At 44.0% G+C, this 24,176-nt stretch overlaps 1 protein-coding gene across 4 annotated transcripts in view; it reads right to left on the bottom strand.

The window, feature by feature from the left end:
- ZNF664 (zinc finger protein 664) overlaps positions 1–24,176 on the bottom strand; it is a 39,372-nt gene that overhangs the window by 9,298 nt on the left and 5,898 nt on the right. For 2 of the 4 annotated variants that reach the window (NM_001194125.3, XM_015153077.3), the window contains 1 exon segment: positions 17,854–17,949. The gene's annotated coding sequence lies outside the window, so the exon portion shown is untranslated. 4 annotated transcript variants of the gene reach the window in all.

Raw genomic sequence — 24,176 nt, 5'->3', positions numbered from 1 at the left:
GACTCTGAACTGGATTATATTCAACACAGGCTGGATATGAAATAAAGACTAATCACCTTGATTGGGCAGGAGAGAAAAATCCAGTTACACTCCTAAAGGAATTAGCGCCATTCAGCCTTGACATCAGACTATGTCCACAGTGTTCAGCCAGCAGATGCCGACTACTGAGCAGAAGGCCAAGTGCCTCATCTGTGCTGCTCTGCTCGAGGCTATGACTTCCATGCAAGAACTACAGAGGCACAGGGACCCAGCTGTCACCACCAACTGAGGAAGAGAATAGCGCCACCCAGCAACTAACATCCCACTGCCAGGCTGGTAAAGAAAGAGGTGTGCAGAAGGGCACACTGGTGCAGCGCCCAGTGCCAGGGAGGTACAGGATAATGTCTTGCGAGCACTTGGGGCTGGCATGGAGACAGCTTGTTGTGGGGATGGGCCAGTGATGTCTTTAGAAAGACAGGAGATGTGAGACGGAGGGCAGATGCTGTATGAATGAAGTTCAACCAAGAGAAGAGAACAGGAAAGACGGAACTTTAAAATGTATTCCCACTTAATCTTGGAACTTCAGGCCAACATATCACCTAACACTACTTTGCATCTATTTTCTTTTTATATAATGAGGATAATACAGACATGCTGGACTATCTGTCTCTCTCTCTCTCTCTCTCTCTCTCTCTCTCTCACACACACACACACACACACACACACATTTTATAAATTATCAATCAAAATGTGAAGTAACAAACTTTGGAAACTAAAAGATAGACAACTGTATTATATATTTACATCGTTTTCAAAAATGCTGACTGTATGTTAAGGTAAGGCTGCCAGCACCCAGTATGTGACTTGTGGTCATTCAACAAAACCCAACTCAAGTAATAAACTGCTTCTCGTGTGAACAAAAAAGTAGAGAGGGTGGACAAAATAAGAACAACAAAAACCTCACGGTTTATGAACCTGGGTTCAACCCCTGTGGTGACAGGCCCATAGGAGTACGTTTTGTTTTTTTCTCTACTTTTGAGTTCATTTGAAATTTTCCATAATAAAATGTAAGCCAGTAAGCCTTTGCTTAGAACAGTGGTCCCCAACCTTTTTGGCAGCAGGGACCAGTTTCGTGGAAGACAATTTTTCCACAGACTGGGGGCAGGTGTGATGGTTTTGGGACGAATCAAGTGCATTACGCTTAAATTGTGCACTTTATTTCTGTTGTTATTACGTTGTAATATATAATGAAATAATTATACAACTTACCATCATGTAGAATCAGTGGGAGCCTGAGCTTGTTTTCCTGCAACTAGGTGGTCCCATCTGGAGGTGTTGGGAGACAGTAACAGATCATCAGGCACTAGATTCGCATAAGGAGCGGGCAACCTAGATCCCTCGCATGCACAGTTTACAACAGGGTTCACGCTCCTATGAGAATCTAATGCCTCCGCTGATCTGACAGGAAGTGGAGCTCAGGAGGTAATGCAAGCGATGGGGAGTGGCTATAAATAGATGAAGCTTCACTGGCTTGCCCACCACTCACCTCATGCTGTGTGGCCTTGGTTCCTAACAGACCATGGACCCGTAGCCATTCGTGGCCCAGAGGTTGGGGACCCCTGGCTTAGAAAATCCCTGTATGAACGACCTTAAGCCATCAGAAAGAATACAACGGTGTTCTAGATTACAGAGCTAAATAAACATTCCCTCCACCTCCACTGACAACACTAACCTATGCAAGTCCAGCCATATCATTATACGGCTCAACAGTTTTCACTCAGAAGTCTGTACGCAATCTGTCCATCTTGAGTGAAACTCTAGCCTTTAACCAAAACATCCTATTCCAGCTTTCTGCTCTGTTAATCCTATGGAACCTTTTCTTTGCTCCCTCAGGACCTCCAGTCCTCTTTCAATCTTTGTCCTTTGTCTTTACTTCCTGGCTTCCATGCTGACTTGGGTCCTTTATGCCCTCCCTCCACCCAGGTTCACCTCTCTCTTCTGTCATCATTACTGTTTCCATGGCCACACTCTAGCTCTATCACCCCCAGAAACTGTGCTCCCTCCCAAATCTGTGTTGAGCAACCCATTCTTGGACACTGGGTGCTCCCTCCCCTTCCAGCTAACTGGCTCAAGGAACTTCATGCAGACTTGCACCCAGTGGCCTGACCCTTTGTTCCCTGTCTGTTGTCCATAGCTTCTCTCTGCGCTCAGCAGAACTCTCTGGCCCCACCTACTCTCAGTGACACCGCACCTTACTCAAACCCAACTCTCCACCTATCCATGCAGGCACCCAAGTGGCTGAATAATGCCAGGTTTATTTAACTCATGACCATACATTTCAAATGGGCACTGGAGTGGCCCTTAATTCTTCCAAAAGTCTTCAGTACACACATTTTCCCAATACTTTAAATTGCTACTTCATCATTCCCCTTTCTCCTCAAATCTCCCATCTTCCCTCTGACTCCCTCACTCGTGGCTGATAACCTGCCAAGAGCCTGCTTCTGATTAAGACAACAGAAGCAGGCTGGGCACAGTGGCTCATGCCTATAATCCCGTCACTTTGGGAGGCCAAGGCAGGTGGATCACGATGTCAGGTGTTCGAGACCAGCCTGACCAACATGGTGAAACCCCGTTGCTACTAAAAATAGAAAAAGTAGCCGGGTATGGTGGCATGGGCCTGTAATCCCAGCTATTCCAGAGGCTAAGGCAGGAGAATCGCTTGAACCCGGGAGGCAGAGGTTGCAATGAGCCGAGATCATGCCACTGCACTCCAGCCTGGGCGACAGAGCGAGACTCTGTCTCAAAAAAAAAGAAGCAATTAGATGGCAAGCCCTTCATTTTCTCACTGCAAATCCACTAGGCCACCTGTATTCACACTTCCTACTACAACAGGGGGTGCCCTGTTGCTGGGAAAGACCAGCCCTTCCACTTGTGCCCATAAGTACACTTCCTGGGCCTTCTCCAAATGGGATCCTATAACTATTCCTTCTCGTTGCCACTGTCAATTCTATCCCAGCTATAGGACCATTCTCATACAAACATGTTCTGTATCTTCCTCCTTAAAATTGTTTTGGATCTCACAGCCCCACCCCTGCTATCCTCATGCTGTCCCCTGCCCCTGCAGGCAGGTTTCTTTCCCAACATGCCACTGAAAACATGTTTCTTTCCCAACATGTCCTGCCTCCGTCAGGACAGGGCCCCAAGACAGGGCTGGAAACACCTGCTTTCTTAGCTGGCCCGTCCCTGCCCCTCACTAGCCACTCCTTGTTTCTTTTACTGCTGACCTCTCTTCTGTTCAAATTCTAAATCCTGGGGTGCTTCAGGGTTCCTGCTTGGGATCACTTCTTTTCTGAATCTATACCCTCTAAGTAATCTCACCAGTCATGTGATCTAAAATACTCTCTTGATGTTGGCTCCCGGTTTTATCTCCAGCCCTGGACTGCTCCATGACCTCTGTTGAAAGGCACTACAACCACATTTCCAAACCAAATTTCCCCTCAAACTGTTCCTTCCTCACTCTTCCCCATCTGTGTCAAGCGCACCAACATCCATCCAGATGCATTGTCCTTAATTCTGCTTTCCTCCAGCACCACCAATGCAAATCACTGCACACTCTACCTCCTCTCCACAACATAACCCAGCCCTGCCCTCACATCTCTCCATGGCCACTACAAGCTCCACCCTGTGCAGGCCACGGTCACCTCCTGCCTGCAATATTTCAACAGCCTCTCAACCATGGGTCTCTCTGGCTTTCATTCTTGCTCCTCCACAACTGGACCTCTACCAGTAGTCACCCTCATCTTTTAAAAACATAAGTTAGAGAACGTCACTGCCCTGCTTAATCCTTCCATTGCTCTTTAGAACACACATCCTCTCGCTGGCTCACAAGCTGGAGGTGGCCCAGCCACCTCCTCTTTCCAACCTCACCTCCCGCACTCTCTGCAAACCACACACCAGCCTCCCTCATCTCCTTTCTAGTCTTCAAGCTTGCCAGCCTCATGTGCCCTCAGTACCTTCACATAAGCCCCCTGCCCAGCTTCTTCCTGGTCCTCAGGGAGCTGGCATCTACTCAACACCCAGGCCTCAGCACATGTGCTATATGCCCAGAAAGCAGCTCCTGGGCTTGTCAGTTTCAGCTGACTTACCTCTCTGCCCTCACACCTTTCTGATCACCTCTTTCTGCTTAATTTTTGTACAGAACATTACCACTTACTGCCTGGAATTATTGTGCTCATTTTTGCACATGCTTCCTTTGTTGTGCTCTTCTCCCTGCTCTCTTGAATGCAAGTTCCTTGATCAGCAGAAACTGCAGAGAATTTATGAATTTGTGAATCTCTGAAACTCCTACATCTCTCTGTCTCCCAGTCATTCAAGCACCAAATGTTTACTGAGTGTCTAACCTATGTCAGCCTCTGTGCCTTCAGCAGTGCAGAATCATAGCCAGTCCCTTCTCGAGTGCAAGCCACAGTCTAGTGGGGAGACAACATTCATCAAAGGTGTCCACAAGGAAATGTCAAATAAATCTATATGAAACGCTTCAAAGCAGCCCTGCACAGTGCTCTGAGCACCTCGGAATGGGCTGGAAGTGAGGTTGACCTGGTCAGGGGAGACCACTTTGAACTGATGGCTGAGCTCAGATCTAGAGGAGGCCTCTGCAGGGTGAAGAGAAGATACACGACCTGAGGGAAAGGCACGCGTGGAGGACCATGGTGAGGGGCAGGAGGCAAGCATGGGACAGAACAGGGCCAGCTGGGCTGGAGATGCTCAGTGCCAGACGAGAGGGGAGAAGCTAGGCATCATGATCTTTATGTTCATAGCAGTGGAAGCCTCCACAGTGGTTAGCTTTTGTCTTAAAATTTGGTAGTAACATCAGATTTCCACTTTAAATAGAAAACTGTAGCTAAAATACAGAAATTAATGAATGGGTAGAAAGCGAGAGCATCTGGGGGTAAACACGGTAGGGGATCATCTTAGTCATTTGGGTTGGAAACAATGATCAAAATCTGGACTAAAGCAATGGTGGAGATGAGAGAAAAATCCATTAGACTTGGTGACAGTTTCAATACAATGGGTGAGGGACAAGGAAATGCCAAGGATGACTCCTAGGTCTTTTACCTGAATAACTGGATAGAGATGGAGCCATTCAGTAAGACAGAAAACTCTAGAAAGACCAAGGTTTGAGGACAAAGATTGTGATTTCCATTTTAGACATGCTCATGATATCCGAAAGTGGATGTCAAGGACAGCAGCTGGATGGATGGAACTGACACTGAGAAAAGAAATCAGGACTTTATAAGGTATACATGTGTGAGCCATTAACATTTAGATGGTAACTTAAACAGGGGGAGGGAATAACACTGCCTACCAAGAAAGGATGAAAAGGGAAGAGGGCCCTGGGACCTTACTATGGGAGACCAACATTTAATGACTCCGTTTGAAAGAAGCCAAGTAGAAGAGCACATACTGAATGATTCTGCTTACATAAAGTTGAAAAACAAGCAAATCAATTGATGCTGTTACGCAACAGAGGAGACAGAGGGGCTAATGACTGGAAAGATGTACGAGGGAATTTCTAGGGATTGTTGTCATGTGCTGTCTTTATCTGGGCATTGGTGCACACAGGTGTGCTCATCTCACAGCTGTGAAAATTCATCACACTGTAGCTCTATTTATAATCTGCATGTTAGACTTCAAGGAAAAGTTCAGGGAAGAAATAAAAATGAGACTGAGCTTTTCTTTTTTTATCTTGAATTCCAATGAAAAGGAAAGACTGAAACTATGGGAGAGAAAAGAAATAACAGAAAGGGCCAATGGAGATGGGATCCAAAGCTCCACGAGAGGAATGAGCCCTGGAGAGGGGAAAGACGCGCCTCCATGAACAGGTGAAGGCAGGAAGTGGTGTGTGTGTTTAAGTAGAAACTAAGAGTCCCTGGCTGCTAGGAAGCAGGAAGCAAGGTCATCTGCTGAGGAGAGGGCAATGGGGAGCCTGGAGGTTTGAGGAGAACAGGTGTGGTGGTTTGAGGTGGTGTGAGATGGTTGTCTGGAGGGCAGGAGAATGGCATGACCTGGGAAACGTAGGGGGACTGCCAGCAGCACTGAGAGTGGGCATGGATTTGGCCCAGGGCTTAGTTCCTCAGGGACTGCATGGGGAAGGCAGATAGCTAAGTTTCTGCAAAACTGAGTTTTTGCCAAATGAGAATCATCAAAGGACAAACAGGACTTCCTTCTAAAGGAAATCATCCCCTATCCCAATCCAAATCTCTACCTTCACATGCTGACAGAATTGTAGACCACCAAGGTCTTCACAGTGATACCCTCAGCTGGATCTTCCAAGCCTCAGGAACGCTTGTGTTACCTCACCCCAAGTTGCTATGTGGCTACTGCCCCCTTCGCCATGTTCAATCTATGTCTGACCTGCAACTAGCTCTGCTCTTGAAACCAAATGCCACACAGAGAAGGCAGAACCCATCAGAGAACTCCCTCTAATTTCAGTCAAACTATCATTGTACATGTGCTGCCCAACTCTAGCCCTTTCTTCCTTTTACAAATGGAAGAAGTGTCCATGTCCTACTTAAGATTCAGCCCAACACCACTCCTCTCTGGATGTCTGGACTGAGCTTTTCTTTTTTTATCTTGAATACATTATCTAAAATTTGGACTGCTGGCTCAGAAAAATCTAAAGTCATTTTCAAATAACTATACAATTACTTTGTCATAAAAGTCAAGTGAAAATTACCTCTTTTCTTATTTTTGAGACAACTGTTCTGATTTTAAGAAACCTATAAGTATCACAGACCTTTCTGGAGTATTATGAGTACAGGTCTTCCTATGAAGCACTAACTGTACATAATCCCCCTCTGCAATAGCAGACTCTGACAGTAAAATCAATTTCAACAGATCAAATTAATTTCCTACCCAGAACCAGAGCTATCAGAATGTGTGGTATATAATTTTGCCACTCAAAGGCATAAGGGCACACTTTCTGGGAAAGATAAAAGCGAAAAAGAACTGGGAAGATGACATGTCGGCCTCCACTCCCTACCAAAAATAACCACCACCAACTGCGATGAGTTGAGATGACCATGTGATTTATCTTCCCCACACGCATACAGCAGGCAATTGTGTCACAGGGGCTGGATAAGATTCTGTAAGAAAGATAATCAAAGGGCCCTGGCTCAGGAGACGATGCACTATGCCAGTAATCTTAAAATATAAAAGATCCACATTAACTTCTTGGCCCCTTAATTAATGGGAAAGGTTTTATAGAAAGATCCCTATATCCCTAGTCCTCTAACACATGCTGATTATTTGACATAGATAAGTGACACAGAGAAGCCAACCCACCCTGACACAGACCTGGAAGAGAGCTGTTATTGAGGTAACAGTCCTGGAAGCTGACCTCTGAGGCATAGGGTCAGAGCTGCAGGCACACAGGCACATGTTCCACATTTATTTAGCACCCAGCATCTGTTGGGCAATAAGCTAGGCTCTGGAGGATCTGATGAACAAAACAGACATGGCCTCTGCACTTATGTGGTTTACATTTGAGGAGGGGAAGGCGACGGTTCCAGCACATGTGAGCGGAGATTTGACAGAGGCATTACAGCTGATGAGCCAGGGGCACCCTAAGTAGTCTCAGCGTGGTAATGAAGATTTCTAGTTGACTCTGCTTTTAAGCGGAAACCCAAAGGACAAAGTGAAGTGGCCACATAAAGAAAAGGAGGGCATAGCATGTATACAGAGGTCATCAGATGCCAAGCCCCAGAAAGTGGAGTCCAGCAGGCAGAAACAGGAGTCATACAGCGGGGTCTTTCAGCCATAGAAACTCTTATCCGGAATGACCAAGGCAACTCTGTAGGATTTATTTTTGAAAAAATATAAGCATTACAGTTACAAGACACCCAGGAGATAGTAGTCCACCTATAAAGACCAACAGAGACTTACAGGTCTTCCTATGAAGTCCTGTAAGCTCAGGACTCTATCTTTTAAGAAAAACAGAAGGTATTTAAAGTTGGAACCCTGTGGAGAGTGTCACAGGTGCCAAGGACTGGGAAGGACCCGATCCATAAACATACAAAGGGATAAAGTATAAGAAAGGCTTCTGTGGGGTATTAAAAAACAAAGTTGCACAGGAAATCAGCTCCTGAGATGGCTGATACACCCTGCACTTCTAGCAGGAACTTCTGACCTCAGGAGCCCTCCTGCAAATGTCACCTCCCATTCTGGAACAGGGAACACTCCTTGGCTCCAGCATTCGCTGTCCAATGCAGTTTCCCAAAACTGTATGATTTCATTTGAAGTCCTCACTTCACTTAACACGTGTTTTTTCCTTCAGACACCCACACTGTTTCTGAGCCTCCCTCCCAGAGTAGCCAAAAAAATAAATCAACAGCCAAATCTCCATGTTCTAATTGCAGTACCAAGTGCTGATACTCATTCCAGCACTAATTCGTCAATGTTGCGTCTGGATTAGCTGGAGCTCTGAGGAAGAAAGGCAAAAAGTATACTGGGTTAAATAGTGTCTCCCCAAAATTCATATCCACCCAGAACCTCAGGGTGTGACCTTATTTGGAAACAGGGTCTTCGCAGATGTAATTAAGATGACATCATAACATGTTAGTGTGAGCCCTAAATCCAGTGCCTGGTATCCTTATAAAACAGAGGCGATGGAGATTCAGACACACACACACAGACGCGGAAAAAGGCCATGTGGGGATGGCTGCAGAGAGTGAAGTGATATTTCTACAAGCCAAGGAAGGCCAAAGACTAAGAGGCAAAGGATTCTCCCATAAAGCCTTCAGACGGAGCACGGCCCTGCTGCTACCTGAATCCAGAATTCCAGCCTCCAGAACTGTGAGACAATACATTTCTATTGTTTTAAGCCTCCCAGCTTGTGGTACTTTGATACAGCAGCTCAAGGAAACTACAGGAAGGATATGGCATGCTCTCAGTGACATTTTCCCATTACAGTCCTTACCTCCATCTGGGCTCTATGTACACAAGGGGCATTGTTTATTCTTTCGTGATGGTGAAGGAATGGTGTTTATTTCACACTTCACCCAAGCCCTTTTAGCTTTAAAAACCTGGAGTGATTTCACCTTTAATCACTTCCAAAAAAAGAAGTTGCATATTTCACTTATTTTTACTTAAGAGATTAAGAGATATTTCATAGGAAAAAAATCTTTATTTTTCCTTTCCTTTCCAATAGTTTTATTCTTTGCTTCTGCCTCCTAAGGAAACAAAAAAATCACAAACAGTATCTACAGCCTTCACCTCTGACACCAAAAAAGTGAATGACACATACATACTTCTGTGGCTGGCAGCCTGGGGAAGGGGTGAGCAGTGGCTTCACAATTACACCAGCCAGAGTGAATGGGGGTTTTGTATATAATACATATAACATGGGGCACCCAGCCTACTTCAGTCCATCACACACAAGTGGGCTTTGTCCTGGTAATGCAGGAATGAGCTTCATTCCCTCCCTGGCCAGGCAATGAGGACAGAGCCCTGCAATCTAATTGGCCGCTGCAAAAGCTACCCATCAATTATAGAGCCCGCCCCCAATGACATTCTGTCCATTCTGTCTAATTTCCAGATGAACACTTTTCCCCATTCCTGCCTGCTCTCCTTGGGTTTCACACCTTAAATTTCCATTCTGTGAAAGTATCCTTTCCCATCACAGGCAAAGCTAAGAGATGTAAAGCCCTTCTTGAGGCCATGAAGCTCTTAACAGACACAGCTAAATTTGAGCTTGTTTTACAGAGCATTCTATCTCCAAAATCTTGAATCGCTATGCACCTCCAGCTCCCTGTGTCCATACACATTCTCCCTAATTTCCACCACTCATGCTCACACTCGGCCCACTTGAAGCAACCTTTTACCCCAAGAAGCAGCAGTTTTTGCCAACAAATTACACTGCAGCAGAAACACTTTGTAATTCAAGTTTCAGCTCTCCCACTTACTAACAGTGTGACCTCAAGCAAGTTGTTCAACCCTAAGACTCACTTCCTCAATACCTAGACTTGTATCTCTTAAGGTTGCTTTGAAATTACATAAGACAATGCATACTTATTATAGTACTTAAGCTCAATACATACTATCGTTCTTCAGTGTACCCACCTGGTAAGCACAGGCAATGCGCACTGTTAACTGAAGGATGGCTTAGGAGCCTGGCAACAGGTCAGCCTTCCTGCTGAGCTTCCCTTTCCCTTTCCTAACTGCACCCTAACTTTCTGTTCAGGGATTACGTCTCCCTCTCTAGGCAGCAATAATGGGCCGCTAAATCAGGGTGCTCTTCTATCCTCCCTTGTGAAAGCCAAAATCCCCAGATCTTCCCTCTCACTACAGTGCCTGGTCCGGTCAGGGGGTAAGAAACAGACCTCAGTTCAGCCAGCCATTCTCTCCAGGTACTCTGAATTGTGAAGAGTCAAAGACGACATTAAAAATTAGAGTTCATTCACATGTGCTAGTGACAGCACCCAGGACACACATTTAAGCAGTTCCTACAACTATGACCCTCCAGCGCTACTGGGTTCCTCCATGTCCCCTTCCATTCTACAATTCACTTTTACCTTAAATTAGCCAGAGTCCATTTCTGTTGATTACTAAGGCAGCCCTAACTGATAAAGAATTTTAGATAGTTACTACCCATCTCCGCCCACCTCCATTCTCCTTCTCCAAAGCCTGAGTGACTGTGATTAACATTCACATCATGTATTAAGGAACAAATGGAAAGAAAATTGGCTCTGGAAATTTGATTCCCAAAACTGAGCCATGAGGCAGCGTTATCAGCCTCACCTGGGAGCTTGTCAGACATCCAAAACCTCAGCCCCACCTTAGACCTACCAAATCAGCATTGCATTTTAGCAGGATCCCCAGGTCACACAAGTCTGTGAAGCACGGACTCAGAGGCTAAATGTGGTTCTTGGCAAGTGCCTGATGAGCCTCACACTTAATATGAAAATGTTCTTTGTCTGTAAACTATTTTTTTTTAAGCCTACTTGACTCACAGCTCTCCCCAGCAGAGGATGGGGCTTAGATGCACAACACCATGATGAAACACACAATGGGCCATGGCTCTATGCTCAACACCTCTCCCTACCACCCTCAGATCACGCCCTGAACTATCTGAGCACCAGCTTCTTGTCTGTAAAATGGGCTTGTCATCCCAACCTCCTCAGATTAGAGTATACAAATACTACATTTTCATCAATTGCCTCTACTGTAACAGATGTTCCTTGCCCCCTGGTTATGCTCCAGCTGAAACTCTTCCTGAATAAACTAGCTAAGCACCCACTGATCTAGATCCTCCTTCTCAACATGTTCTCACAATTTATAGTACAATTCCCGTTGATTAATGTTCATCTAGGTAGGTGCTCCATGAAGGCTCCAAATGACCAACATGTGGTTATCACGGGTAAAAGTTCTATTCAAAGTGTAAGAGAGACCAATGGATTTTAACATACCAGAGTACGAAAAGTTCATGAATATAGTTTCAGATTGCACGTTGCAACTAACCTGTAGGCATCTACCACTTGTCAAGTTTTGGTGTCATGTCACAGATAAAGCCACAATTATCTGAAAAGGCTACTAAAATCCCTTTTCCAACTATATTATCTATGCAAGGCCGGATTTCTTCATCTACTTCAACCAAAACAACATATTGCAAGAGACTGAATATAGAAGCAGATGTCTTTTATTTAAACTCCATACATTTAAAGAGTTGCCAAAATGTAAATATTGCCACTCTTCCTACTAAATGTTTTCTGTTTCAGAAAATAGCTATTTTTCATAAAAATGTCATTTATGTTAGCATGTAATGAGTTTATCATTTTTAAATAAATAAGTATCTTTGTAAAATTTTAGTCTTCATTTCTATTACAATAAGTATCAAAGCCTGCAACCCACATAAACTTAAAAGTTCTCTGGAGTCCTTAAAAATGGTTTTTAAAGTGTAAGGAAGGCCAGACACAAAAAGGGGTTGAGAATCCATCTTAAACCCACTTTTTTTGAAGACTGAAAGTATGCAAACTGTAAGATGACTACTTATGTGTAGTCAGTAATTTTCATCATCAAACATTCCTCTTCCAGACATAAGAAAAACACCCCCTGAAAGTCCTCCAAAATAATTCTCAAGTTTTGTACGTGAGAGGACTGAGAGGTAAACACTACAAGAAAGAACTCTCCAAAGAGATGCTTTATGAAGGATTCAGAATGTATTCCATCTGGTATAATTCACTAAGGTATTCTTACAAGACCTTGGTATCTGGCTGGTGGGCCATGCATCTATCTGACACTGTTCTCGCTGACATCATGGATGCCCCCATTTATGTGGAGAAAGTATGTTCCCTCCAGCTTAGTTAGGAACTCTTCCTCAAAAATGATCGGGAAGTCCTAGAAATCAAAGCTATCAAATTCTAATTTGGCAAGTCTCAGCAGATAAAACAACTCCAAGGGAACCTCTGCTTAGCCTTTTTCCACAGGCCTTGGCACACACCCAAAAAATAAATAAAAGGAAAGGCTGTTTAGGTATCAGGACATACATAGCGCCAAAGGAACCAGGCTAAGAGGGCATTTGTTCTGTTCAAGGCCACCACTCTCCGTAAGCCTCAGGTATTATGGCAGTCACTGGTAACTCACTGATTAGGACTACGGAATGTCAGATCTCTTCTATTTTGCTTCCACCATCATCAATAGTTCTGAAACTGAAGATTCTGGCTGCCCAGGGTAGATTCATGTCCCAAAGAGGCCCTTCACATTCCCCACTCTTGAAGACGCCAGGGCTCTTTTTCCCATTACAGTGCCTGCATGTACCCTGGGCCACCTCAATGATAACAGGTCACAGTGAAGCCCCACCTTGTAGGGTCCTAGACCTCTTTCCTTGGCAATGGGCTTCGCCAAACCCTCTTAAGTGGCCACTAAGGCCTGTAGCTACTCAACTTCTCACACTTCATCTCCTCTGGCCGACAGCACCTCGGAAGGTCCAACTGCCAGGTATTTTTTCTCAGGTGTGCTTATCACTCACAGAAGTGAACCTGGGTTTCTTTGTCTTTCCCGGCCGATTTCAGTTACTAGAGGCTGGAGGTGGTCAAAACTGAGAGGAGAAGAGTTTCACTCAGAGTAACCCAAGCACACCCATAATTCCCGGGTCTAAATCTCTGTGGTCAAATCCTCCACAACATAAAGCCCAGCCTCAGAAGATATTCCAGGTTCTGTTGACTCAAAGGCCTGTCAGTTCAGGCACCAATGTATTCTGCTGTAGTCACTGGAGTACACGCACTTCTGAAAAGTGGAATGACCTCTAAAAGTGGACTCCTCAAAAGAACATCAGTCTCTGCCTATTGGCTGTCATTCATGCAGCATCTTGGAAACACGCCCTGACAGGAATTCAAATGTGCCCTTACCTGTGGCTCAAGTAGCAGCCAGCATTTCCTGAACATGCTGTTAATAACCACAGCCTCTGTGATAATACGAACAACTTCCCCAAGGGTTCTGAAGTCAACTTTTGAGTTCTGTCAAAAGAAGTTTTAACTCTGAGCAGGATTCTCCAACTAAATTTAGGATATCAGCCAGGGTATACTCCTCTCCTTTCTAGAATGAGGGCGAACTTTAAAATCTGCTCCAGATTGAAAAGAGAGGATTTTACATCCCTTCTGATGCCTTCCTGTGCACAGCCCTGCCACCAGCTGGCTAGAAAAGCCTGTGATTCAGCTTGACTCCTGAGCACTAGTAGAGAAACCGACAACAGTCTTTCCAGACACTCCCAGTACCTTGTCTCCACCCTTAGACCATTTTCCTACTTGGTCCCCAGGCGTCTGGGCCCCTCGCCTCCTTCTCCTCTTTCCTTACTGCCCCCCACACTTCCTTATGCCCTACACACCAAAGTTCTAGGTTCCCTGATTTCTCTCTCAAGAGACAAGTTCAATGGCTAATAATTTGGGCTCTGGGTTTTAAAGAGCTATAGGGAAGATATGCTTCATTTTGTCCTGCGGAAATTCGTCTTTGCATGACTTAGCCTAATAACTCCTAATGGAGAAAAGATAAAAGACAAAAGAAGCTGTGTCTGATTTTTCTTTAACAAGAAATTACCACAGACTATGAAATTAGGTCCAGAGAAGGGCAACAAAAGTTATTGAGGGAATGATGCCAAGTTTTCTCCTGAGTCTGAGAAGAAAATCTGAGAAGGCTAAGTGCATGTATTATCAGGGTGATCAAGGATGACACAGGCATCCATTCTGTAGCTTTCCTTCAGCCAAGTCCTCTCACAAAATGACCTCTGGAATGACATCACTGGGTGTACGCCTCTGCTCTGCCACCTGCTATGTGACTGTGGCTGATCTGACCAAGCTGCAAACGTATGGATAATAATGTCTACAACACTTTGCTGGGGTAATTAAAGAAGATAATAAATATGAAAGTACCTATCAAGAGTGCTCACAGCATAGCTGAGGCTAAATGAATGTTAGTTTCCTTATTTCCTTTATTTTAATTAGCACATAACACATTCATTCATTTGCCAAGAATGTCATTTCACAGGCAGAGGCTTCCAAACACCTGATGATCTAATCTCCCTGTAATTAGGGTTCTTCCTCCATTCAAGGTGAAACCCTGCCTTTATTCCTATGTGTCTGCTGCTCCCTGTTCCTACCTGTAACTTTTCCCTTCTTGACCCTCTAGTGACAGGATTGCTTTTTAAAAATATTACTTTAGTGAGATTTCCCCATGGTTTGCACTCCACTACTTTGTTTTCTGCTCTTCAATCCCATATACAGAAACGCCTGAGTAATGGGACACAATGATTAGCTTCAGTGATAGCCCCTACATGAACCCCACATACAAGGCCTAAGTTTATCTTATCTATCTAGTAAACGTGTAACATACACATGCACTAAGAACCATAATAATTTGGTGGGTAGAAAACTGGACTTGCAGCTCAAAAGGCCTAAGGTCAAAATCTTCACCTAATACTAAATAGCTGTCTGAAGTCACTGATTCTCACCAGCCTCAGTTTACTCAGCTATGAAACAGAGAGAAGTCCCACTGTGAGTCATGGAGATGCTCACTCTCACCCTCCACTCATGCCTCCTCAGGAACAAGGAACACTGATGAAGTAACAGAAAAAAATACAATTTCCTCAGGACACAATTAGGATACCTAGAGAGTCAATGCACAGAAAGAACAACAGAACATGAGAAAACCCACTTTCCTGCATACTCTGCCTTTTCCTTAACCTTCCCTTTGGCTGACTACTGGATTTGTCTTCCTCAAGGGACCAGCCTTTCACAATTGGCCAGGGGATTCTTCCTGCTCTGAGGTCAGGCAGGAACTAGTTGAAGGGAGGGAACACAAAAGGAAGCACAGAGGCTTAGTTCAGATTAGCTCTAATGCTCGTTTACTAAACTTGCTTCCTCTTTCCACTGTGGTAGTAAGACCTAAAGAGACAAAATTCATGCTCAGGCCCAGAAGAAGAACAGACTGGAAAGCCCAAGCCACCCTCAAGAAGAGGCATAAGGAACACCTGAAGGTCACAGGAGTCCCAGTCTAGCCAACTAAAAGAAGAAGGAAGACAGGTTGGGCCCTGAAGAACAGGCAAAATGAAAAGTGGGTAATTAGCAAGACTGCCCTCAATGATGCTGGCAGTGCCAGTTGCCACAGTAGTTAGGGGATCAAAAGTTAGGGATTTGTAATTCTGACTATATTTGTATACATTTTTTAAAACTGTGGTAAAAAACACATAACATAAAATCTACCATCTTAACTATTTTAAGTGCACAGTTCAGTAGTATTACATATATACACACTGTTGTGAAACAGATCTCCAGAGCTTTTTCAACTTGCAACACAAACTCTGTCCCCATTCAACAACAACTCCACTTTTCTCTCTCCCCCAGCCCCAGTAACCACCATTCTACTTTCTTGACTCCATGAATGTGACTATTCTCAAGTACCTCAAGAGTCTGGCTATTTTTATACCTGGGCCACAATTCATAACATGTATGGTCTGGCTAACCAAAGCAAGCAGGGGAGAGAGATTTTGGAGTAGGCTCACTCAGGAAGCACAAAGTGCAAGAGCAGGTGACCTCTTATAGCCAAAAATCAACAGAGATGATGAGAATCCTAAGAATAGATAGGATTTGGTCATTAGAATTCAGTATCTGCATGGATGGATAGAAATTTATTGCCACTTCACTCTCAGAGAGGGCCAGGGAATGGCCACAACAAATTATGCAGAACTCTGGCCTTCAGGCTTTTGATCTTGTAGGACTGGCACTGGAGGCTGATCCAGTGCCACTCTGAAAATGTAGCTTATTAATGGCTAATACCAAATGTGGCCAGTGGGCTCAGCAAACACCCCTAACTTCTAGGTACCCTAGATGGAAACGTACACAGGACTGAACTGAAAATACACAACACTTTATTATTAGCTGGGCCTGTGAATCCAATTCCCAATGCAGCATTCCATAACGTAGGCTGGATCACATAGAGAACTCCTTTTCCCTACATTAGTGGCAATCTTAAACTGACACCAAAGCACACACGGGTATGAAAAGGAATTCATATAATATTAGACATAACTCTTTGGTCTTACCACACATATTAAAGACCGGCCGAGGTTACCCAACTCAGCACAAGAGAGAATGCAGCCAGAAAGACAGAGAAGAGAGAACATTTGCCAAAATGCCAGGGTCCACTTGCCCCCACTTCTAAATATGTCAGTCACCTGGAAACCAATCCAGTACATGGGAAAAGAGAGAAAAGGAAGAGAGGTAGTCAGGACCTTTCTGTTGAGGGGCAGCCCCAGCCTTTCCACTCTAGCCACAGACAGCCAAGAAAATATATCACACATCCACGTAGGCTTAGCCTTCTAACGACACACAGTCACTAGACCCACTAGGACAGAGGCCAACAAAATGTCCTTTACCTCCCACAGCCCAATCCTCTTTGTTGCATGGGAAAGTGAAGTCTGGGAAGACAGAACCCCAGGGCCTGAGCAACCAGCCTCTGGCAGCAGGAGAAATGACAAGAAGCTCATTCCCCCAGAAGCCAGCAGCTATGAAGACAAAGGCTTTCCTTTCTATTGCTGCCCAGCTATGCATGGAAATAACATACAATTTTATGATGTCTGTGAATCAGAGATCTAGACTGTATGTTCGACTGGAGTATTCTGGATTTCAGCAATGACCAAATAAAGATAAACAAATACCTGTCCTATATATCTTGTCTTCTTGAGCTGAGTAAAGGAGGAGGAAAAAAAAATCTTTAAAAAAGAACGAATCCAAAGAGAAAACAAAGAAAAAAAATAGTTGTGTTGGGAACACAATGACACTCAGAATCAAGTCTGCACAGATTGATGTGAAACCATAATCCTCAAGTAAGAAGATTTTCAGGAACTTGTATTTAAGGAAAAAGCTACTCTTCAGGCGTTGGAGGAAAAAACACCAGAAATGTATAGAGCAAACAAGCTTTTAAAAAGTTTTGATAGCTCGGTGAGGATAGGAACAACAGAAGAAGAAGACAAAGAGTGGCATGAGATCTAGAATCCATGTAAGGCCTCCAAGATGGCAGAAGAAAATAGAACAAGTGAAACAAAGTTTTAATAACCAATAGTTCGCATGGAAAGAAGAAAATGAAGATCCTGAGGAGATGGACAAAAATGTTTCTGACATCTTTAGAGTAAGGAAGGTGGTCCAAGATCTGGGGAATTCAATGCCAGATAAAGGCGAGGTCAGGAAGAGCGTGAGACATGGAGAGCTGCTTCCTTATTAAGCCCCAAAGGGCACATGCTCAGAAAAAATTCTAGAGACAGCTTTGGCTTAAAATACTCAAGGGGGATTCTCCATCCAGGACAAATGGTGAAACAAGGGGAAAACTTACCACAATGACAGGATCAAAACCCCCAAGACATTCCAGAAGAACAGGCAGAGGCAGGGCCCACAGTGGCTGAAGGGCTACAAAGGCCTTAGGATCCTGCTGGATGGGAGAAATGCAGAGAGAAAAATGGGTTTATTTATAGAGAATTTAGGATCACAAAATGTTTTCATAAACTAGCTATTATAAATGTGGGGTACCAGCTCAGAAGACAGGACAGACCCATTTACATCTGGGATTTATAGAAATATATGGGATTCTAGGCATGGAGGCCCAAAGAAGGGATGAGCAAATCTGAGAAACCACAGAAAGGAAAATCCAGGCACTCTGCACAACTTCCCTCCAAGATATAGGTATCCCAGTATCACAACTAGCCTCGTGATGGGAACCTGATCCAAAATGAGTTTAAGGTTCATAGGTATAAGATAACTGACTCAGACTCGCTAAAATGCCAGGGAGTAAACAATCAATAGTGTTTCTTCATGGATTTTCCAGTCTCTCAGGGTGCTGAAGAAGCACAAACTGGAGTCAGACTGGGCGAGTTCTTGTCCTGGTCCTACTGCATACCTGCTATAGAAGCTTCACCTAAGAGGTTAAGAATGAGTTAATGGAGATAATAAAGGCCCCGATCTTATAACGTAATTTAAGGATTAAATCAATTAATCCATGAGAATTACCTAAAACACTGCCTGGCAAATTTTAAGGGCTCAACAAAGCTATCATTATCATTATTTTATTTATTCCATCTACTACCTCCCCCCTTCTGCTATATTCTACAATTGTTCAGAGAAGTTTGGGTATAGATCTCAAGATCTAGCTTTAAGTTTGGGGAACTTCACTTTCCCTTGGGAGTTATGATATATTAAGGAACTTAGGTTCACACTGCTGCCGTATCTACATGTGGATGGGACATTTACATGTTTTTCTAGCTGTTGTCAATCTAGGGACAGTGCTGAATTACAGTATTCCTCTACGGCTCCCCAGAGCTTTAGGGGAAAGGATTACATGAAAGGCATGTGGTTAGAATGACCCAACTTGCTAATAACTATCCGAAGTTGCTATATCATTTTCAGCAGAAATCGCTAACATTAGAAATAGAGTCCTGTAGACTACGCTGAGTGGCTCTGCACTGTCAGAGACTGAATAAAACAGGAATAAAATGGAAAAGTGAAAATGCTTTAAACACATTTAGCTATTTTAGTTTCTCTGTGGGAATAAAGGTTCAACTTAGAATGAAAGCTGTTAGCAGGATAATATTTTAAAGGGCAGGAATACATTTGGAGGAATTTCAAATGGTCTTGATATTGGGCCAGGTTTTTTTCTCCGTTACTGAACTATACATGCCAATCATGGTGCCTGCTAGCCTACAAATCCTACTAATGGGAACTGCTTCAGCTTTAAGGGTAAGCCCAGGCAGCCATGGGCCACATGACCACTTCTGAGACCAAGTGCAGATATCCGACCCAAGAGCTTAACTCTGACATATGATGTGGCTTGGAACAACAATAAAAGCAAAACAAAATCAGATTCCCCCTCTCTCAGGAATCTAAGCAATACTGAGAGAATGAGGTTATCAGCTGTGAGAGATGAAGCTGAGAGGTTATGATCCGCAAAATGACCGCTGAGGTCATGAGATTACAGCAAACCAAAGTCATGAGGAAGTATAATCTATAAGCAAGGAGGAGCTAAAAGGTTAGAAAAGACATATAGGGGAGGGAAAAACAAGCCAGATGGCAGCAAGAGGAGAAAGACACAAAGAAATGAGCAATGCTGTGAGAGACCCCACTGTCCATGGGAAGACTGTGGCTTATCTCTGGACAGCCTGAGTTCCTCATGGGTCTGATCCACATGCATCCTCCAATACAGCCCCTTGTACAGAAAGTGGTCTGAATGAACCTCTGTTCTTTGCAACAAAAAATCCCTAACTAAAACACTTCCTTCAACTCCTCCTTAAGATGAAGTTTTCCCAGGAGGTGCCTCAGTGCCACAAACAAACAGATTCTGGGCAAGTCCACCCCCTCCCGTGCCCCCGCCAGACATGCCTAGACATACCCAATGTCCACTTCCCAGAACAGGGATGTCTTATCTCTAGGCATATAGGCACAGTCCCTAAGGCTCATGAACATCTCGAGGACCTATGTAAATGTTTGAGATCTGAAAAAAAAAATTACTAGATGCAAAACATGCAAAGAAAATTGCAAAATTAAAGTTAATAGATGTTAAATGTCTACAGCCAATCAAAGCTTAACTCACATGGTTTTGTACAAGCTAATTTTATGTGGGATATGGGTGATTTAATGTTTGATATGACATAGTAAAGGCCACCAAAGGTTAAAATGGTTTAAGGCCTTCACAGGTCTTCACACCAGTCCCACAGCAGTGGACGTGTATGGGCCTAACCTGGAACCTACCATTCCAACCCCTTGGATAAGTGTATGCTTAAACAGTATCCCTGGCCACTCAAACTGGGCACTCAGTCTACAGTGAGAGGTCAAATCCCACCTCCCAGATTTCAACACAGTTATTTGACCACTTCTGATATTAGAAATCTTTTATCTTTTCTTAATGAAATATTTTAAATAAGTGAAGCCAAATAATTTCTACTAGTTTTATCAAGTATTTTTACATGTCATTTATGAGAACAAATGGTCTCACAGATTTAAAGGATTTAACATTTGACATGTGTCGTAACAGTAAATTAAAAATCAGTCACATTTACTCTCTCCCACAAGAACTCCCTTAAATGTCATGAAGAGACCTAGATATTTTCTTCCTTTTGGTCAGATTTTCAATCTGAGAAGAGCAGGAAGTGGCACAAAAGTTACACAAAACTTAGATCTTACATTCTGAGACGACGGTGTTAAAAGCAAAAAAGCAAATATAATCCTTTCTAGAGTCATTGTTGATTACAGCTTTAATTTCATATGCACAGATAAGCGACATGTGTTCTCTGGAGCCATCCCCCGACTAAGACCAATTCACTCTTCTCACTTTCTCCGCTGAGCTCCTCCACAGCATCTACAATATCTTCTGTGTACGCCTCCTACACACCATTCTGCACCCCAACCCCCACTACAAACTGCTCTCAAAGTCAAATCTCGGGCCATTCCTCCTGCCTCACCCTGACTCCTAGTCTACCGTCTCCTCGGCTCCCAGTTCCCTGCACATTCTCACTTTTCCTCTGGCTTTGCTGAGTGTGTCTGCCATCTCTGATGCCTATGCCTAAATATAGGAGTCCTCCATACAGTATGTCCTGTCCCCATTTTTTAGCTCAACTACCTGCTTGACTAGAGTGATGACCATTTCCATGATGATGATGCCACAGTTTTTTGTCACAGTCTTTTCTTCTTACCTGTATCTCCAACTGCCTACTACAATTATTTTCCCATCATCCCATGATAAACTGAAAATCACTACTTTGCCAAACTCAAAGTCCCTATAAAAGGCAACTTCTTCCCTCAACAAATCTCCTGGGCAAAGAACTTTGAAACCAACTCTCCTCCTCCCTGGCCCCCACACCCCTTTCAACTGTTTTCTTTCTGTGTTTGTTTCTTCCCTTCAGCATTTAAACACAATGCAGAAGTCTCCCCCGACCTTAAGGAAAAACAGCATTTAATCCTAGGCCTTCTCTAGCTGCCCTGTCTCCCTGGCCCCACCCTCCATTTCCCCATCCAGACCTCTTAAAGACTGATTTTTCCGGATTTCTATTGCTTCACTTCCCATTCATGTCTCAATCCAATACCACACCATCGAGGTTCCTCTCACTGTTGGTCTTCTCTTGGCCAATCGAAGGGCACTTTTTATTCTTTATCTGGACATTACTGGCCACACTCCCTTGGCTCCTTCTGTGACCCTACAGCCTCTATGTTCTACACTCACTGCATAAACCCGGTATTTTCAGTTGGCGGGGCAAGCTCCTGTAAACACTAGTACATTCCTGTGGGTTCCATCTCCCCTCTCCTCTGCCCCTAACATCCACACCAGTTTCAACCATCTCGCCCACTGGTTCTCAACTCTGGCTGTGAAAGAAAGCTCTTGCTAGGAGTCCACGTTTCAACTGTTCACAAGGCCTCCAGAGGGCACTCAAACACCTGCTCAGAAACCTTCTTGGCTCTTCACACTAAGGTCTTACAACTTGAAATCAATGTCACAATGGGTTACTACCTCTGGTTGCCAAGCATCATGAAAATGCATGCTTCGTGCAGGTTCTCTGATTCTGTGAGTCTGGAGGCTTACCACAAGGTCCTAGTTCTATCACAATGTAAAGTTATAGTATTAAAAGTAATTTATTGAATATCGGTTAACTGAGAAATTTGACCTGTTTTTTAGCCAACGCCGAGTACTTTGAATCAATGAAATGTTCTTAAACTCCCATCACACTCAATCCTAAACATATTTCAACTACACATCCAAAAGTGATTTTGAAAGCCAGAGGGACATACGAAATTTACTCTGCAGAAGAAAAATGGTTCCAATTATTTCTATGAACTGCTGTGCTGTTAACCTAAGTGGCAGAGTTCATCATCTTTGGGACAGGGGTCCGCTCTGGCTACAAAGACTTCCTCACAAGCTCTGTCACAATATCATAGAACGCACTGCAAAATAAGATATGGAAATAAGCTATGATTATTTTATGAACTTTCAGGGGTATGAAAAATAAATGAGTTCTAGAATAGCTTTACTGAATTTCTTATAATGTATCAGGTGACACAAGAGACTCTGTGTATTCCAGAGTTAGAATAAAAGTGTAGAAATGTTTTAGTGTTAAAAAGCAATACGAATTATATTCTTTAAATTACATTTTGAATGCTTCTGCTACATCTTCAAAATTAAATTGCATTAAAAAAATTCTCTTCTTCCACTGTCTTTACAAATGAGTAACCATAGCCATTGGTTCCACCTTGTGACTCTCCCACATGGATTAGCCGTAGCACAACTTACTTTTTTTACTCTTTTGAGACAGGGTCTCGCTCTGTCACCCAGGCTTGAGTATAGTGGCGTGATCATGACTCACTACAGCCCTGCCTTCCAGTGATGCTCCCACCTCAGCCTCTTAAGTAGCTGGAACCACAGGTGTGTGCCACCATGCCTGGCTAATTTTCGTACTTTTGGTAGAGATGAGGTTTTGCCATGTTGCCCAGGCTGGTCTCAAACTCCCGGCCTCAAGCCATCCGCCCGCCTTGGCCTCTCAAAGTGCTGGGATTACAGGCATGTGCCACCATGCCCAGCAGACACAACTTTCAACCTGAACTGAAAGACTTCAATTTGCTAAATCTAAGATTCACTCCTGATCCCTTTATTACATCTCTAGGCCATTTGAAACTACTGCTCCTGTCCATTCTTGAAACTTTCTAACTTCCAGGACGTCTCTCCTGAGTGTCCTCATCTGCACTCCCTTCTAGCCAGTCAACCAGGCTCACACTAAGTGAATCTGCTCCTGTAAGCTCCGCAACAGTAAAACCAATACAGTGAGCGTGGAATCCAAGCTAAGCCAATCAGATTGTCTTTCTGGAAAATTTGGACTGGGAAGTGGGAAGTAGAAAGACTGGGCCTGTGATGTGAGCTGGCAGAAGTTATAGTTTCAGGATGGTCTTCCAGAGTGACCACCTGGGGTCACATGTGTTACTTACAGCCGAGAGAGAGAAGAGACAAGAGGGAGAGCAGGCACACAAAGCACAGGGCAGACACACAGTGAGCAAGAGCAGCTGGGGAGATGAAGGCAAAGAGCACAGCCACACTGACTGCCACCAACTTCCCAGCGACTGGGCCCCAACCTCTGATGAAGACATCCCCCTTCCTCTCTAATGTCTTCTGTTACCTTGGCAGGCACTTTCTCCACTACCTTTTCCCCACTTGTCCTTCAAGGTACCCATGCTCCAGCCATACTACTAACAGTCAGGTGGGCACTCACACATGGACGAAAGGGTACCACTCTGCCTATTTCCTGGCCTGCCCCTATGTGGAAGGGACCAGTTTACCAAGATGAAGAGAAATCACTCCAAGAAGTCAGGTGTACTCTGACAATGGGATGACTGACAAAAGGACCACTAATGCCCAGAGGAATCTCCAACACCCACTCAGAGAGGCAGAGTCTACCGAATGAACCCCAAAGACAAACATGGTATTACCTGAAGTCAGGGTCATGCAGTCTCAAATAATTCTATGTGAAAAATATCAACTGACCAGTCTATCTAGACAGATATGCCCCAATTTACAGACGTACAACTATAACGCAAGAAAAATTTCCCATGTAGAAATATTGATTTTAATACCATAGCTATGTATAGTATCTGGTCATTCTTACAGCAAAACATGTATGTGTACTGTAA

The sequence above is a fragment of the Macaca mulatta genome, chromosome 11 (assembly GCF_049350105.2).
Source record: "Macaca mulatta isolate MMU2019108-1 chromosome 11, T2T-MMU8v2.0, whole genome shotgun sequence".
Classification (NCBI taxonomy): domain Eukaryota; kingdom Metazoa; phylum Chordata; class Mammalia; order Primates; family Cercopithecidae; genus Macaca; species Macaca mulatta.
The sequence above is the reverse complement of the archived record's forward strand: the minus strand, read 5'-3'. Positions and strand labels throughout refer to the sequence as shown.